At 43.0% G+C, this 17,108-nt stretch overlaps 1 protein-coding gene across 12 annotated transcripts in view; it reads left to right on the forward strand.

The window, feature by feature from the left end:
• The window catches only part of LOC141735446 (CUGBP Elav-like family member 4), a 788,748-nt gene extending 777,614 nt beyond the window's left edge, over window positions 1–11,134 (forward strand). For 7 of the 12 annotated variants that reach the window (XR_012584727.1, XR_012584729.1, XR_012584730.1 and 4 more), the window contains one exon: window positions 9,757–9,877. The gene's annotated coding sequence lies outside the window, so the exon portion shown is untranslated. Of the gene's footprint in view, window positions 1–7,160; window positions 7,212–9,756 lie in introns of all 12 variants that reach the window. The other 5 variants (XM_074568245.1, XM_074568249.1, XR_012584735.1 and 2 more) reach the window with 4 other exon arrangements.
• The last annotated feature ends 5,974 nt before the right edge of the window (window positions 11,135–17,108 follow it).

The raw sequence follows: 17,108 nt of genomic DNA on the forward strand, positions 1-17,108 counted from the left end.
ACAAATCTGCAAAAAACATTGAGAAGTTACCAAATCAGAGCCCTTGTGCTCCATTTATTAAGGGAATGAAGTGTCTCTGGTGTCTCTTCACACACTTACGCTCATGACTGCTATTGTACAAAGCTTTTGTTGGTGCCCACCCAACCTTAAACGTTCCCATATTGCTTCTGAGAAACCACTATTAGTGGTAAACACACAATTCTTGTGGCAAGAAACACCTTGGTAGCAAACAGCCTCTTGCCATGGCATCCATAAACCATCCTGAAGTCTGGGTCTGGATCTGGTAAGTTCTGACCTTGGCATGGACTTCCTCCTGTGAACACAGACTGGAGAACGAGGTTCCATGCACATATGCCCTTTTCCTTTAAGCTACAGCCTCGCAGGGTGCAGTGTATTCACATGAGATACGATAAGCACAGGTTCAAATCCTTCCCCTGTCTGGCTGGAAGCTGGTATTTGTCCCCTCAGACTCCCATGAAGCAGAAGATGGCCCTGTTTATACTATTGTAGGACAGTCCAGGGAGGTATTCACAACTCCACTAATTGATCTGCCTCATTTTGTTTAAAAGATGGAAAGAGGGAGTGAATGACTCCATAACCTGGCCAATGAGACTCAGGCTCCTAACACTGCTGTGATGTACATTGCAACACACACGCAGGGCACCTTGCTGAAAGAAAGGGACACAGAATCCCCCCTCGGTACAGCTTAGTCTGCTGTTTAGGGCACTCTCTTGGGAAGTATGCATTGCTGGATAACAGTTATTGCTTTTAGCTCTTAAAAAAACCCAAAAAAACAGATACATGAACATGCAAGTTTGCAGGCAGCTGGTGGGTTAATTGTCCTCAGCGGTGAACCACAGCATGACATCCCAAAAATGGGCGCCTCTCGTCCTCGAAGAGACAGAGGCCCCAAACTTCTCATCCTTTGAGGTAGATGGGTTCATGTTTTACTTGTTTCCATACACTGTACAAAAGCAATTGCCTAATTCAGTGTTGTGAGTCCTACCAGACAGAAAAGCACACACAAATTAGGCATTATGACTGTGATGCCTCCTTCTGAGTCCCTCCTCCAGAGGGTAAGGGAGACGATGCCACTTCAGTCAGCTAAGAACAGACTCCAAAACTAGAAAGGTTGTCAGAAGGTACATTGTACACAGATCCTCCTACCAACTCCTAAAAGGAAAGATTACCTTCTTTCAGCTAGAAGAAAGAGCTATTAAGTGAGACAATAGGCTTAGCGGTATGTGTGAACCATCTGTCATCAAATATTAGACATTAGCAATATCTTTTTTAAGCCAATCCAATAGAAGCCCCCAGCCACTGCTACAATAAGCACATATGAAAAATTTTGAGCCTGATTTTTCATCATTTTAACTCCTTCAGCTCGGTCTGTTCTGTTATTGCTCCTTTCTGGAACAACCCCAGAGCATTCTGGAGCACACGAATCTCACACAATCAGCATCGAACTAACACTTTGCAGCACATTTCATGCAAGTGCACTATAGTGGGCTCTGGGGAGTAGCCTGGTTTGCTTTGCAAGCAGGCAACCAGGAGACTGATATTTGTCCCTCTGAATCCTATTATCCTGACCCCAAGGGACCAGAACATCTGCGTTAGTGCACTGCAGTCCAAATGCCAAAGACAGAGGAGGTCTGAGTCCTTGTGTATATCTCTGCTACCTGACAAGCAGCAAGAAGCTAAGTTAAGGCTATGAGAAGAAACATCTGATTAGACTGAAACATATAGCAACTTGAGAAGAGCAGGCTGGCCTTATGTGTAGGACCAATTATTAGCCTCCTCTGCCCAATATGAGCATCCATTCAGGAGACGATCTTGTGGGCGAATGTCAAAAATCCCTGTTCTTATGATTGGTTTGCACAGAGCAGTCCAAGCCAAAACAGGATAAAGATCTAGAGGGCTACCTGGTTCTGCAGATTAAGGTCTGCAGTTTAAACAGGAGTTGTCCTATATCTGGCTTAGTTATACCTTTCAGTTTCCAGCCCAAAAGCCTGATCTTAAAGCTTTACTAAGTAAATATTTGCTTTCCTTGGCTAGCAAGCTTTTGCAGTGCTGGGATTGATGAGTTTGGGTGAAATACTGGACATATAATGTGTTTTATTTTCCTAGAGGTAGGGAATCCATGTAAAGCAACACAGTTGCCTGAAAGATCAGTCCAGATCCCATTTAATGGGAGACTGATGAATTTTTCCTTCCATGGATGAGACCACCAAATGCTGAATTTTAGGAAGGGCTTTCATCCATCAGGTTTAAAGGAGCACTCCATCCCCACTAACTGCAAATAGTGAAGAAACGTGGGCAGAAGGCTGTGCATCTGGGGACAGCTGGGGTGAGAGAACAAACTTGGCTAGACTGGACCTTGCTTTGCCCCTATACCAGATCACCAGTGATAGCTTCTTGCCATCCAGCTGGTCAGTAAGCCTTCACCTTCTGTCCTAGATCAGAGGTGTTTATATTCATTCAGTTCATTAGCCCAGCTGGTACTTTTGTTACACTTTTAGCAGAGAAGACAAGAAAAGAGTGCGATCTCACTGCTTAGGGATTAGTCCTCCAGGGCTTGAACATGCACATTCACCTTGTCTGTGATGGAGAGATGGTCATGGCCAAGCATTACACTTGACTGAATTAGGAAACGCTTCGGGCAGATGTAAACCGCTAAATCTCAGCTGGGAGGCAGTAACTGAGAGAAGCCAAGTGCAACAGGAAGTAAACCAAAAGTAGCCATGGTTTGTACTTACCATTTGAAATAGCCTAAGACAGTGGTTAAGTTCTGCATACTGATGAGAAGTGCTGGAGTTTCTGTGCACCTCTTCCCTGAGCTGAGCAGTAGTGTCTTCCAGCCAACAGGCTTCAGACATGTTAAGGCAAAGTGACCATAGGTTCACAGAAAGCAGATTTCAGGACTGTAAGTCTGTATTCTTTCACTGTCCAGAAAAGTTATTTCAAAGACAAGGACAAATAGAGACCAGTTCAATAAAACAAAACTGGAATATGAGCCAGAGGGACAGTTATTAGTCCTTCTCACCTGGCAGGAACAGCAATGATATGGAACAGGGACTTTGATATCTTCAGCCATTTGACTGCATGACTAAAATGTACGAAGTCACTGATGTGGAGACTGAGTAAGTGTGATGGTGGCATGAATAATTGCATGTGCAAGATAAATAGTGAAGCTCTTATATGACCTGCCCCGATCACTGTGAAGTTGCACAATTTAATGGTAACTAGAAAATGCAAATGAAGAAGGCACTCTGCTCAAATTTTTCCAGTCACTGGGCCTTTGTAAAGCTCCTCCCGGGCTTTTGCAAGTCAGGTTGTCAAAAGTGTTTGGCAGTGGCCTCTTTCTGCGGCAAAAAAATTAATAGGAACATTTACAACTGCTTTCAGCAAGCACCTTACAAAAGTCAACAAGAAACTCTAATTTCTTTCCAACGTAAAGGTCATTTAGCATTGGATACAGGCATTTTAGTGTGCCAAAGAAGCCAGAATATCCTGTCCCAACATGCCCATCTTTTACCCAAGAGAAAACATCATTGGTGTGACAAGTTGTAATAGAGTAACAGCTATGCTCTGCCATTCTTCTGTGTGAAAAACCCTTTAGCCCCTTACTTTCTGAGGCCTGAAGTCATTCCTTTGGCAATAAGATCAACAGAAATCTCTGCATTTTTCTTCCAACTGTTAAACTATTTTGGACTTTGAAAATAATCCTGCTTTGTCTTCTAACCATAGTCGTACATATATAAACATCTTTTTCCATGTCAACCCCTGTGAAATCTTCAGCTAAAATATGCATTCATTAGAAAAACTTTTCAGGGTAATTTTTTTCCTCTCCTCTTTATCTACTCATTTGACTATGTTGTTAACTTGATTAATGTTGCTTTCTAATCTCTTTTGTTCTAGAGCAAACACCTGCAGCTCTTTTAACCTGCCTGAAATAAAAAATAAAACTCAAAAGCCAAACAACCCAAGTTGTAATGTCACACCTTCACAACCCTTTCCTTTCCCTGGCCAATCATTGCTCCTCCTCAACCAGTGAGGGTGGACATATTAGTAAAACTTGTATCAATGAACCTACAGAGCTTCTTACAGGTTTCTTGTAAGGCTCCCTTCCTTACGCTCCCACTAACCTGCTTAGTTTTTAGCCTCTCTCTAACTAGAATTGTTTGGGGATATTTATGGCAGCAATTCTTTCACAATGATTTCTTTCACAATTCTTTCACTGGTTTCTTTCACTATTTTCATTTATCACTCTGCCAATATGCATAATTTATTTAATATCAGTCAGTAACCACATTAAACCTTTTGGGTTTGGTTTTTTTTTTGAGGACATTTCCCCCTGTACCTGGGGAAATTGTGCAGGTAAAAAAAGTCTGAGCAAACAGTCTTGGATTTGCCTTTTCTGTCTCCATCCAAAGCTTTCCATGGGCATCAATAATCCTTGAACTAGGGTTCTTCTCATTTTAATTATGCTAATATCTCCATAATTTAATACTCATTAACAGCAATTGACTTTCAGTCTCTGCAGATGGTGGAGATTGACAGTTACCATCACATACTGTCTTGAGAGGAGTGTATGGACTAGTGCTTAGCCTATGGCACTATTACTTATCACCATGTCTGGCTTGCATCACTTCACTTTACCCATTTGTGAAATGACATATGCCCTTGCCTCATATTGGTTTTGAGGTTTACAAAGGAGATTGTAGAAGAAGAAAGAAATTTTTTACAGTGAACACTCATTCACTGAAACAACCTCCCCAGGGATGTGGTGGAGTCCCTATCGCTGGAGGTTTTCAAGATACGATTGGACAGCGTGCTTCGCTCTATTTCCCGTGAAAGGTTGGACCAGGTGATCTTTCACGGTCCCTTCCAATCTGAATGTTCCATGATTCTATGATTGCTGTAGATGTGCACAGATCTACAGATATGTTACTACTATGGATACTACCCCTCCGAACTTCCCCAACAGAGCAGGTATAGAACCCAAATCACAGCAATGCTGATGGGAAGGGACCTCTGTGGTTTACTCGTCAACCATGTACTCAAAGTAGGTCTGCCTTCTAGCCATGTCCTTTGTTATTCTCCTGAAATAAAACTGTCAAACGCTATACAGGTAGATTTGCACAACTGCAATTATACCTATGTTGTGGGAAAAGCACCGAATGTAGCCCTCTCCTCACCATTGTCCAACCTGGTAGATCTAGAAGGGTTTACTGCATCTCCCTTCTGGACTGGGTTTCTTTTCAAGGGAAACCAATATGGGTAGGGAAAGTGGTGAGCACAAAAGCATTTACCCAAAGAAATGTTGGGGTGTACAGAGGGACAAGGACTTCAGTGTACACTGCGGGGAACTACTCTGCCCCACACACTTCCACTCAGTGGAGAATGGAAACCACTCAGAGGTGATTTCCCATATGCACACTGAATCACTGGCTGCCCTCATCATGCCAAGTGCAACCTTACTACCTGTGAACTGAAGCAAGGACATGATGCATGCACAGCCCCAATACTAGAACTCATCTCTAAGCTGAGAGAAGGGTGACTTGAGGAACTGTTGCCAGCTCTTGGCTGATATGCAAAGGAAGCTTCAACTTAGACCTGGCTATAGGCCAAAAAGCAATACAGCATAAACCAAACTGCACCAGTCCTGCAGGAAGAGCCTTACATTGTGACTGCAAGCATGAAGAATGATATAACATGGATTCAATGGTTTGTTGGGGTTTTTTTAATGCTGACCACAATGTGTGGCACGACTGCTAGAAATTATAGAATCATAGAATCATAGAATCTTCATGGTTGGAAAGGACCTTTGAGATCATCAAGTCCAACCATACACACACACACACACACAAAAAAAAAACCCAAAACACAAACAACCTACAATCTCTGTCACTAGAGCATGCCCTGAAGGGCCACATCTAGACCTTTCTTAAATACCTCTAGGGATGGTGACTCAACCACCTCCCTGGGCAGGCTGTTCCAGTGCCTGACCACTCTTTCAGTAAAGTAATTCTTCCTAATATCTAACCTAAACCTCCCCTGCCACAACTTCAGACCATTTCCTCTGGTCCTGTCGTTATTCACCTGGGAGAAGAGGCCAACACCCACCTCTCTCCAACCTCCTTTCAGGTAGTTGTAGAGGGCAATGAGGTCTCCCCTCAGCCTCCTCTTCTCCAAGCTAAACAACCCCAGCTCCCTCAGCCTCTCCTCATATGACTTGGTCTCCAGACCCCTCACCAGCCTGGTAGCTCTCCTCTGGACATGCTCCAGCACTTCAATGTCCCTCTTGTACAGAGGGGCCCAGAACTGAACACAGTACTCGAGGTGAGGCCTCACCAGTGCCGAGTACAGAGGCACGATCACTTCCCTACTCCTGCTGGCCATGCTATTCCTGATACAAGCCAGAATGCTGTTGGCCTTCTTGGCCACCTGGGCACACTGCTGGCTCATGTTAAGCTGGCCGTCCACCAGCACCCCCAGGTCCTTTTCTGCTGGGCAGCTCTCCAGCCACTCTTCCCCAAGCCTGTAGCATTGCTTGGGATTCTTGTGGCTGAAATGCAGGACCCGGCACTTGGCCTTATTAAACCTCATACAGTTGGCCTTGGCCCATCGATCCAGCCTGTCCAGGTCCCTCTGTAGAGCCTTCCTACCCTCAAGCAGATCAACACTCCCACCTAGTTTGGTGTCATCTGCAAACTTACTGAGGGTGCACTCAATCCCCTCATCCAGATCATTGATAAAGATATTAAACAAAACTGGCCCCAAAACTGAGCCCTGAGGGACACCACTGGTGACCGGCCACCAAGAGGATTTCACCCCATTAATCCCAACTCTCTGGGCACGGCCATCCAGCCAGTTTTTAACCCAGAAAAGAGTACACTTGTCTATGCCATGATTCGCCAGCTTCTCCAGGAGAATGCTGTGGGGGACGGTGTCAAAGGCCTTACCAAAGTCCAGATAGACAACGTCCACAGCCTTCCCCGCATCCAGAAGGCAGGTCACATGGTCATAGAAAGAGATCAGGTTGGTTATGATGCAGTAGTGCAGCCTTCTGAGCTGGAGAACACATTAAAATCTCTTCGGTAGATAATATCTGATCAACTTCTGATGCAACTGTTTTCTCCTTCTACTCCATTTGACAGCTGACCTCCCTGATACTCCAGTAAGACAGAGATGGTGGCTGCACAGCCAAGGTAAACATGAAATGATCTCTGTGACAGCCCAGAAGAGTCACTGTTTTCCCATCCCTCTATGCTTAGAACACCCTAAATCAGATAGCAGTCTAGGACCCCAGCCATACCTAGCTCCCCCAAGCATTTAAAGCATGCAAGGAATGAAGAGGCACTGTAGTTGGAAGGCTGAGAAACAGTTTTGCTCATATTTTGTGTCACAGCAGTGCCTCTGCAGACACTTTTAGGATATATTTTTATACCATGGAAAGCAGTTGTGTAAACAGAAAGAACTAGTTCAGATACAACCATATGCAATAATAGTGACTGAATGATCTACTAATGCTCAAAAGCTGGGAAAGGTGTGACATGAAGAACAATACAAAACCAATTGTCTTTATATCAGGTATAAACCAGTGGAATGTGTCTGCACTTTGGGTTAATTAATTAGGTGGGTATGAATCAAAATATGAGAGTCACCTTTTAAGGGCAAAAGGCCCCTTTAAGGGCACAAAAAGTATGTATGCTGATGGCCAAAAAGGGCATTTCTGACTTTAGTTTCATTTCCAGAAAACATTAACGTTACCTCATGGAGTGTTATTTGAATCTGCGCACATCGCCAGCAGTTGAATAAGATGAGTTCTCCACACTCCGCGATGGAGAACTGACACTTACTAAATTATGCTGTTAAATACTGTAGTATGGCTATAAAATACAATGAAGGCCCATGGAAAGATGCCAGCCCTTTTCCGAGAAAGAGAAAGCAATTTTTGGAACCCTGCCTGTGGCACATAATTTTCACTTCCTCCCACTACAGTGCGAAGTGACATGAAAGGACTTGTAAAGTTAAGTCCAGGAAACTGGTGGGGAATAGAAGGAGTAAAGCTTAAGTTAGATCTTCAGCAATAGCATTTGACCTGCTTGAACTTTGTGGGAAAAGGAGGGGGGAGCCAAATCTGCCACACATCTCCTTAGCAGCTCTCACTTGAAAAAAAATTAATTCCAGCCTGCAAAACGTACATTTTTTTCAGACCAGATGGGGCCAAAACATTAAAAATATAGAAACTTTTAATGGAGAAAACTGTTCATTGACAAGCAGCAAAACTTTTAGGAAAAGTTGCCAAGCAGCAAGATATTTCAGTATTTCATAGGAAAGAATGCTCATCAAAGGAGAAGGTCAAGTAGCAGAGGATGGAAGCATGGCTTACACAAACTAAGGCTTCCGTCAGGGACTGCAGCAATTTACATAGGCCCTGACACATGCAACCAATAAGAAAGTCCAGCAGACCTAAAATGAAATTGTTTTCCTACTAATAATTACCAAGGAGGGGAAGGATGGAGGAGAAGTCAAAATTGACTTTTCTGTGTGGAAAATATTTCAGAAGGAAATGATTTGTCCTTCTCCAGAGGCCATAATCTGATTTGTCACACTGTATGGGTGCCTAAAACCCTTCATTGCAGGAACACAGAGCAAAAGATGCTGCCTGACACACAAAATTTAACCAAGAAACAACAAAAAAAAACCCCAAAACGAAAAAATAGATGCAAACTGTTCAGGTGAAGAGAGGAAAAGCCTTTGACAACAGATACAATATGCTGCCTGTCTCTTTGCTACATTTTTATAGAGGACAGTTAGCTTATTGGAGGAAGGGATTAATCAGAGGAATAGAAATATGAGGTGGAGATGGTAAGCGAAGTTCCACGAGACTTGCCTTCCTAGGTCTGGATGTTATCTTCATGTATTTCTTATATTCCTGCACGTATAAATTTGTGCACCAATCCAGCATTCAGACAGTCTCTGAAAATAAAACACTTAGCTTAAAATACATGTCCTTAGTTGTCTTGGGCATAGTCTTCTTGCAGATGGTCAAAAATGGAGAGCAGCAGAATTTTCTCAGTGAATGTTTAAACACAGGAGATCTTGGACTTACCCAAAATGCCCTATATTCATCTGCTGGGCCTGATGTTAGCTGGAGTTGACTCCTCGTTACACACTGTCTCTAGAGTAGACTGAGCTTGAGGCATGATTTTCAAATTTTCAAAGTCAGAATAACTCTGGTGGCTGCAGAAATTCTTCAAAGGGTTCCTAGAGATAAGGTAGCTCAGAGCTACCTTATTCCAGCCAACCTACTTAAAACTCTGTCCAGTCCAGGTACATGTGGACAGTGATTGCCAGAAAGTACTTAGGAAAAGGATTTGAAAGGAGTTATTAAGGTTACTGATATAGGACAGCCTGGACAGCTCATGTCCAGCCCCTCCATTACAATGGAGGAAAATAGTGCTAAAAAAGCACTTTGCCTTAGTGCCAGGATCCCTGACACATTCACAAAATATGCATGTACTATGCAGGGAAACACTACCATCTTCATGAGTGTGCAGGCTCTGATGGGTGGACCTGAAATATAGGAAACAGAATTAAGCCCTGTAACTCAAAATAAAGGTTATGCTAAACAAAATCCCCCGTGCTAATAGTGTAGGAGTCACTTTCCTTACCCCTCTTTAGCTTTTTCTTCATCTCCAGTGCACTCATGGAGCAAAATTCTCAATGCAATTCTCTCTGTCTCTGTAGGTATTCTGGTTTACTCCATTGTATGCATCCCTCCAAGGACAACTATGGTGGAAATGGTCCTGTCTAGATTTCAGTGCGTACATCTGAGCCTGAGGTCTATGCCAGAGTTTGTCTAAGTGGATCTCTAGTCAACAGACCTAGCTGCTTCATCCAATGGCATGCATGAAACCTTCACATCCTTCTTTAGTGCTGCAGCCATGAGGCTGCTCCCTTCCACTCTTCTTGGCTGCAGGCTGAGATGTTGAAGTGTCCATCTGAACTTACCCTGGCTGGGAGGATTCGTCACCAAGCTGGCCCATGCAGTGTAAGGCTGCATCCAAGTACTTCCCTCTTCGCACTTCCCAGGGAGGGCAAAGCTGTTCGCAGAGCTGACAGTAAAGCAGAGGAGAGGCAGAGCAACTACAGCATACAGAGGTAAGGAGGTCCTCACCCCTGGCATCAAGGGCTTAACAGAATTGCTCTGAGTCAAAGTAGAGCAAATCAACAATTTTACATCCCCTACTGAAATTCAGACTGAACTTATAGACCTCACTGGTGCACAGGAAGAAAGCAGAGGAAGGGGTTTGTACCTAAATTCTGGTCAGTGAATGAAGGAAATGCCTACATTTCCTGTCTAGTCCATAGGGAGGGACAGGTGTTTTTCAAGGCTTCAAAGAGACTTCTGTTACTGAAGCTGGCAGACAGGAGCTTGAGAAAACCCCACACCCTCTCAGATGGCTGGATAGCAAATGTCAAAGCCTCTGCCATTGGCTTCACTATCTACCTAAAACAGAGATGCAAGCATGGTGCCTAACCTAGGCAGACCTGTTAATAGGTAGCTTTTGTATTTTAACCTCACCAGAGCCTCCAGTTTTGGTGAAATATGTGCGGCAGCAGAGCACAGGAGCAGAGCTGAAGTCCATAGATCATGGAGTTAAATATCCTACTGTGGGCTAAGAGTAAGTGCACACAGTTTCAATCTGTGTGTTGGTTAAAGTTATGAGCAGGTGAGAAAAGGGTATTTATAATGAAAATGGCAATTCAACCTCAATTATAGTGTGCGAGTGTCTGCACACTATAAACTGGAGGTTGAATAATGAGGCAAGTATACTGAAGGATAGACTTTGATTGTTTTTATTTCACAGCCTGGAATTCTTACTAAATTCATCAGAACACTTGAGTTGGCCTGAAAACTGTATCAGTATAACTGATTTTAAATGGTTTTATTGTACATTAAGACTGCAAGAAAAGATACAGGCAGGGAAAAATCTCATAGCGAAAGAGAACTCCAGATTGAGGATATAATGTATCTGAGATTTAAAAGAACTAAGTGCTAAAAGATGTAGACATCATTTTTTTGGGCTTCTTAATCTTGATGAATAAATGAATAAAATGCCTTAAAAAAATTGCAGTCTTTCTTTGAAGTGATTTCTAGCATGTTAATGATCAAGAGAAGCTGGCAAAGGAGATGACTTTCCTCAATAAGCTCTAACCACAGAGAGTATGAGACAGACCTGAATTGTAACCAAATAATATGCATTGCAAAATATGACAAAGGAAGCGAAGAACAGAGGCTCTTTAGCTGTTTGTAACGTATTTGCATACAGGTGTGTTGACTGCAGGACTTTGTGATGTTGCCAAAGCTTTAATGGAGACTTGCATCCTTCCAGTTCTTCCATATGCAGGTATTTAGACAAGGCTCTCCTGTGTCGTATTTGTTTACCTTACAACCCCAAAAAGGAGAATAGGACCCAAATTGAAAGAGGGAGCAGAGAATCAGAAGCCTTTATCTACTACTGTAAGCATCCCACCCAGCATGTACACACACACATCCCCCCAGCTAATGCCAAAGGGGCCTGAATTGCCCACCTCCCTCATTTCTATTAGGAATGTCTCCTAGGTACTGCTGGAAAAATTAAAGACTCACCAATAGAAAGCACAGCATCTCATTCCCTCAATGCAGTTGACAAAGGAGGCATGTCCCCACATTTTGCAAGACAGGAAGGGAAAGTCTTGTTGGTCTCCTCACATGACCTTGCCCCAGGAGACACCAAGGACTGGAGGAAATTGCAGCTGAGACAGAGAGCATCAGGCACTGATGGGAAACTTGGCTGATGAAAATGTGGGTTCCCCCAGATTTAACAAGATGTCAAAGAAAATGGCAAATGAGAAAGGGGTGCTGAAGACTGAAATTTTGAAGGTATCACCTCCATCAATGTTTTCACCTCTCAATTTTACTGGCTTACAGGGCTTGCAGATAATGTTCTTGTCTCTTCCTGTCTTTGAACCCTCCCCAGCACCCACATCACCCCCACACCCTTTTTCCCTCCTGGTCCCACGAAACTCTAGCTAATAATGTGGTTGATTATATCTTTCATCATTTTTATTGTTATCCACCTGCAGATTAATAAAACAGTGCTCCGGCTGACCACATTCCCTAATTTATCATAAAGGTTTCACCGTAAATACTTCTGTGTGACATCCAGGAAGAATTTCAGTCCCTCCCAGCCAAGCATATCTGCGAGAGAGCGCAGCACAATGGTTTGCAGTGATATGGCCCTTATTCTCACCACACAGAGAATAAATTAATGCTCTGTAACCAAGCCACAAAAGCAAAATTACCAGAGATTGATACCAGAGGCACAGAGGTGGAAAATGGGGAGTTAACTCCAGCTCACTGGCACACACTGCTTCATACCTGTACTGTACAAGGGAATCTGCTTTTTAAAAAATCCAAATTTTCTTCTTAAATACAGTAATTACAAGGGTGACTTAACATGGCCTCAGGAACTACCATGCAAGAATTGGAAGACTTGATCCCTTAAAGTCAAAAGCTGGAAGAATCGAGATGAGCCATGGATTTTATTTTTTTTTTGGTTTTTCCTCACTTTCTTCTTCTTCTCCCCTCCTCTTCTCTAGTTTTCCCTGACCTTCTCTTCCCACTTTTTAGGGTACTGATTTAAACGCAGAAGAAATGCAAAGCTGAAATATCTTGCAGCCGAAAGGAGGATTTGAGCCCAAAAATTCAAAAACAATCCCCTCAAAATCACAGACACATTGAACTAATGGTGTCATCCATTTACTTTGAGCACATGACATTCACTAGAGTGAATGAGTTCAAAGATGAGTTCATCTTTGCGTGGCCAGTGTTATATTTGGGGGCAACTGAGACCTATTCATTATTTTCCAACCCAAAGTAAGTAAAAAGTGAAAAACTTCTGTCAGCTAGACATTTTTGTAGGATTTTTCCTGTTTTAAACTGCATAAACAATTTTCAAAATATCAACAGAAGAAACAAAACCAAAAAGGTAAATAACTTTATAAATAAAAAATGGAAAATTTCTACAGAACTGATAATGTTTTATAGAAAGGTTCCATTTAATCAAAAAGTCAATTTTTCTGCTGAGAAATATTTTCAGGGGATACATTTCAGTCAGGAATGTCAGCTGTTACTTGCCTTTCAATCACTAACTCATGCCCTAGCTACTATCCCCTGTGCTAGATGCTGTGCAAAGACGCAATATGGCTTATGGCTTATGGACCTGGGATCACATCTTGGGAAGAGGTGAGTGTAAAAAGTAATGGGGTGGAGGTGCAATAGCAAGATCACATGGATACAGCAGCAAACGTGAGAACAACCCAAGGGTAGAGCACTGTTTGAAAACAAATGTCTGCCTCCCAGCCAGCTATGCCTTAGCTGACTCCGTGCAGGTAACCTCAAAGATGTGTGGCACAGTCTTCAGTGGGATCTTAAGAAAAGATTGAACCAAAAAAGGGTCTGTGACCTTTCAAGGCAGCAGTGGCAGCAATGTCAATAAGGATGTAGCAGGAACTAGGCAGATAGGAGACATGTGAGCTGCCTCCTCATCCCAGACACGCATCCATTTGACTTGCAGTGCTCCTTGGTAAAGCCAAGCATCCTTATCCACTGTAGTGCAAGGCCATGGAGAACTGCCATGACTGCTGGTCTCATTACAAAAAGGTGAATGTATCTCTGTGTGAGCTGAAAACAAACAGGAAAAGCACAGAGCTGTCAGTCCCTTCTAAGGAAAAACATTTTTTCCTATTCCTCTGACATCCAAAATGTTGCCCTCTCTTGGATTAGTTTCTGGTGCAGTTATACATTCCTTCCTTCTCTCTTTCATTTTTCCCTATTCCTGTGTCTCCTCCATCTGAACTATCTAAAGTAAGATTTTCTGTGAACTCAAGAACCAAGACTGATTTCCCATGATTTCATGACTCAAGGCAAAGTTCTTTTGTGTGTATGCCTTTCTTTGTCTTACAGGAATTCTGTGCTTACCATGGCCCATCCATCAGCAGGAGGAGACAGAGGGGATAATACTTGTGAACATCGGTACTACCTTAGAGGAGACTTTTCCTCTATGCAGACGCCTTTGTGAAGGCAGATGCCTTCACAAAATATGCAGAAGCTTAGTAACTTTGAGATTTCTTTTTCTTCTAGCTAAAACTTGTTCAAGGGGTTAAAAGTAAAAAATGAGAGGGGCACCAAGCAGCAGACTGGCACATGCAGTGCAATTGCATTAACCCTTACATCTTTAAGAAGCCAGACCTTGGTGACACCTCCACACCCCCCCATCTGTTTGACAGTCAATTCATGCATCCTGCCTGGCTGCCTCCAGACCTGATTTATCTTATATCCTCCATCAGCCTCTTCCTCCCTTTTACCCAGCCATCTGAGACAGAAAACAGCAGTTAAAAAGATTATGAGATGATTTCTGGAACAGAGACCTAAGGAACAAGTCTCTCATGAACAAGCAATGCTCTGCCCAACCAAGAGCAAAGGAAACCCTGACAAAATGAACTTACAATGACCCAAATGCAGCTTCACTTAGGTTCCCCAGGCCAGGGAGGACACGGGTCTAATTTGCAGCTCACAGCCCAGCTATGCACTGACAGATGCTGCCTGGAACTGAAGAAGAAATGATGATGCAGGGTCGTTTTCTTCAAGAAGCCATTCTGTCACCATGGAGGCAGACAGCATGCTCCCAACAAGTTTATCTGCAAAGTAACATGAAAATTCCTCACAGCGGGAGAGATTTGATGGATGTGCCTAGCACAGCTTTATAAAAAGGTTTCTTCAAATGCTTCCAAATCCCATGCATCTTTTTCTTGCTTTATCATCCTTTTCAACATCATTCTTTCTCTTGCTTTTTCTTTTTTCTAATGCCTCCACAAGGTACGTTTATTAACATCAGAGGACAGTCTCATACAGTTCATTTTTTTTCTTTTGAAACCAGTCTTGCAGAGTCCAAGCCTACAAGTACTCTCCACACCCAGAGATTTCACCATGAGCAAAACTTGCCTCTGTGCATGAAATTTCTTTCAAAGTCTTGGCAGTATTGACAACCTAATGTAGGGACTAAGATCCCTAACACCTAGGTGAATTTCTCTGAGACAGAGCATTTGGGTTTTGATACTCAGCTGTGCATGGGCTAAATTTTTATGACTGTCCCCTCCATGCATTTTTCCTCCCTCCCCGACCAAACCAGAGGTGCACACCAGATTATATTTGTAGGCTGCATTCAGGATGCTCAGCCTAGACAAACAACTGCTCTAGCTCTGCACTGTTATCACCAGAAAGATGCCTAAAGCTTGATCCTATGGCTCTGCAGGCAGCTTGAGCTCGAGTAATCTGTGGGTCTCCTCTGCCATAATGGCAAGCAATGCTCAAGCCCTTCCAGATCACTATTGTGACCAAGCACAGCACACCCAGCCTACTCACATGCCAGGGCATGGCTGAGTGCATGCTGAAGGTGTTGCAATCTGTTGTTTCCTTCCTATCCTCAGGTTTCTTCGAGTGACAGTTACTCCAGGAATATGTGCCCACACAGCTGATGTGAAGGCAAACTTGGGCCCAAGGACAGGGCTAAGCCTTTATTTCCATTCCCTCAAAGCTGAGTATCTGCAGTTAAAACTACACTGCCTTCCTCTCCCTGATTCCTTCAATTTTAAGGAAGAGCTCAGCCATGCTCCATCAAGCTCTAGAAGCATGAGTGTGTTTGCATGGCATAGCTAGGAAGATTTTTGAAGCCCAGAGCTGTTGTACAACTCCATTCTAGACAAAACTGCTTCATACAGGTGATTAAAAGCATCAAGGTAAGACATATAGGATCTTCTCACTGTGTTTCACAGAGCCTTCTCCTCTGTCCTTTTTACAGAAATGACTTGGCTTTGTAACTCTAGTGTCTTCAGCCCAGGAAAACAACTTTCTCTTCCTGCCATCCTCACCCAGCAGAGCCTTACCTCTCCTCTCCTTGGCATTGGCACTGCTGTGGGGACAGGTCAGGCACAGGGGAAGCGTTGATGCAGCTCTCCTCCACCTTTTGGCAAATTCCCATCTGGATCCAGCTCCTTAACTTCATCCCACCTAATGTCATATTTTGGGAGAAGCGCACAACATGAGACTTAATTGTATCTAGGTGTAATTAGTCCAGAACAATTGGCCATGGGAAAGATGGAAAAAGAGCTTAAGGATGTGTATTCACTTTCCTTAGTGTGTAAAGGGCTGTGTGTGTTGGGGTGGTGATGGGAGGGGAGAAGGTGAAAGAGGAGTTGAAACTGTGAAGTTTGAAGGTGAAAACAGTCATTATATCTGGATTAGTGGAGTCCTGGGGCCATCAAAAATAGTTAAAATTCCTTTTTTGAGTAATGAAGAAGTAGTCTGCATTGATCTTAAGTATTTGCTTATAGTTTTCCCTGGAGTTCAATGTACTGGGGAGCACAAAGCTGACAAAGCTCAAATGTTTTATGAACCTGAGGTAACAGTGTGAAAGGAAATTTTAATAATTACATTTATTTAAAGTTAATTTTTTTTCCTTGTTCATAATAACAGCCAACTTTGGTCTTCTGGGCTTTTCTCATATGCTTGCTTAATACAGCAGCTGAATCGTGGAATTATTTATATTTTAACTTTGCTTTCAATAAATTGTAAATCATTCACCTTTCAAAAGCATTAAATTCAGAGATGAAGAGCAGGGGAGAGGAAGCCTGAAAATATAAATATTGACTATCAGGTGTTTGGTTTTTTTTTAAACACAGGGTTAGAAATAGAAGCTGTTATGGATGCCGAGTAAAAGCACACAAAAAGTAAAAGACATTTTTTCCCTATAGATTTGTTCCCATCATAGACCTGCAGCTCTATTTCTGCTTCATTTGCAGGAAGCCACAGCAGTACCAATGGGTAGCGGCCCTTGTTGGCTTAAAGAGGCACTTGGCTGAAAATTTGGGACCTAGCCATCATTGGGTGAATGGTCATCCTTACAGAGGCTACCTGCCACTAGCCATGGATATCAGTATTGTGAGCAATAGCTGAGAACCAAAGGAAAACCCAAGCAGAAGAGGCATGATAGAGT

The sequence above is a fragment of the Larus michahellis genome, chromosome W (genome assembly GCF_964199755.1).
Source record: "Larus michahellis chromosome W, bLarMic1.1, whole genome shotgun sequence".
NCBI classification, from domain to species: domain Eukaryota; kingdom Metazoa; phylum Chordata; class Aves; order Charadriiformes; family Laridae; genus Larus; species Larus michahellis.